This window comes from Mesitornis unicolor, unplaced genomic scaffold (genome assembly GCF_000695765.1).
Source record: "Mesitornis unicolor isolate BGI_N332 unplaced genomic scaffold, ASM69576v1 scaffold2564, whole genome shotgun sequence".
NCBI lineage: Eukaryota > Metazoa > Chordata > Aves > Mesitornithiformes > Mesitornithidae > Mesitornis > Mesitornis unicolor.
The window spans coordinates 44,680-46,931 of NW_010181903.1; positions in this window are offsets into that span (position 1 = coordinate 44,680).

Sequence of the window (2,252 nt, forward strand, 5' to 3'; positions counted from 1 at the left end):
TTTAAAAAAGCATTAGGGTGATGTTTCACAGAAATAAAGAAGCATCAGAGCAAATGTTCACATGCAACTCAGCTCACAAGAGATAACTGGACACCCAGCAGCTTCTTACTGGTCTCCTTGGAAGGAAAGTGTGGCATCTCCTCCGTCTCGCGCCATCACCATCACAATGATGAGGTGCCCTCATTGCAGTGTAAAGTCAAACCCATGAGGCAAAGGATACAAGGGTAGAGGTCTCCAATGGTGGTAGACCTTGTGGAGCAGGTCCAAAGTGTCAGTTCTACCTAAAAACATCCTGCTTATTTCTTACTGCAGTTGCTGGGACTACAATAACATGAATCTGCTTCATTCACTGCAAACAAAGGGAGAGGCTGAACCATTTTTTCTATAACAAAGTGGACTGCAAAGCGCACATCAAAGTAAAATTCACTGGAATGAGGTGTCTTGCTTATATGTCACACCATTTTGACCGCAGATTGACTGCTAGGAAAATGTCTTCCTAAACCTTGTTTGCTTTTCCTGAAGCAGCACAGCCTGAAGGTGAAAGCAGAGGACTAAGCCCCACTCAACCTGCCAGGTTGAGCATCTTAAGAGCTTACCGCACATGGATGTTATCGGGTATGATTATATGGGAACACCTCGGCACTGTGCGTGCTCGTGTTGGTTTGGATTTGGAGCCCGCCTTTGAAATGCACCTCCCCATCATCCCCGCTTACTGCCGTTTTGTTTGCATCATGGAGCAACCACGGAGTCCATAGGCTGGCTTCCTGCTATAGCCAAACCAAAACGAAAGAGACGTTGCCAGAGGAATACACTTAACATGTTCCAGTTGCAAGTGGGTACTCAGGCTATGAGACTGCCAAAACCAGCTTTTGAAAATAAGAGAAACCTGAAACGTGCGCAGTGTGAACAGCAGACACCAACTGTTTCAAGCCAGTGTGACTGCTCTGCTTTCTTTGTTTAATAGCAATTCTTTTTTATTTCCTACATGTAACACCACCGTCAGCTCTATACGTGTGACGTTACAGTGCAGAGAAAGGAGAAAATTCACTTGCCATCTCCCAGCAAATCCACGGCCGGTTTGAGAAGAGAACCCCTCATCTCCTCAGCCACAGCCAAGCACTTGATCCTCTTGGATACACTTCCTTACTTTCTAAATGGAATTATCCAAGCAGGAAAAAGGATTCTTAGTCCGGAATAAGAACGAGCACACCGGCGTTAACCTGACACGTTTATATTTGCTGTAATTACATCATTACACGGGTTAACATTCCTGTGTAGACAACCTCACTTCGCTTTACTCCATCTCTCTGTTTACCCACCTGCAAAAACGCACGATGTTTCGTCTAGGAGGGTTTCTGCGGAAAGATATCAAGTGCCCTAAGATTCTCACATGAAATATGTAATAAAAACCATTTATTATGACAGCAGACAAACCCCAACTTCTTAATGAGCAGGTGGTTTTAAAGAAGCAAACACCGAGAAACTTAAAACGTTACACTAACACCATTTAAAGCTTTCTAAGACAGCATCTCTTTTCGAGGTGGTTTTTTTTCAGGTTTTCCGTGCTGGTGTTTCTCTGCTGTAATGTGTCAACGCTCTGATTTAGGAGAGTTGAGTCAAGAGCCCTGGGCTGCAGCACAAATCTTGCCAGCATCACAAATTAAGTAAAATGAGCTCGCAACTCTGGCTTTTGCCAGGGCCCAGAGGATTTACAGCAGCCAGCCCAGAGAGGAGACTTTGCCTGAGGATAAAGTCTTAGCCTTCCGTGAAAAACAGAAATGTTAGGGAGTTTGGTTTTGCCTGGCTGGGCACTGACATTACATTTTTTAAACTGCAAACTTGGAGTATAACTGAGAAATCACCCAGGACCGAGCCTGCACCTGCTATGGGGGGGGAAGAAATCAGTTTTCAGATCATGGAAGTAATTTCAATCTCTGTTTAAGCTGCTGCAGAAATCGGCTCCCTTCATCTGTTTTGGGGATGAAGAATTAGCGTTCATCGGATGTCGCACAGCACCGGTTGCTACCGAGCGATTCCTTCCCAACCCCATTAGACCCAGTTCACTACAGAGAGTTCGTTTTCATTTGAAAGTTTAAAGAGTGATAACATTTAAAACAAATGCCACACTTTCCAATGGGGATTTAGAGAAGTCATCTGCCTCAGCTACAAGATTAAAAGCGTAGCCAAATTCAAATATTAGGAGAGATGGGGTTTGATTATCCAGACTTTAGAGATAGCAACAGAAAGCATTT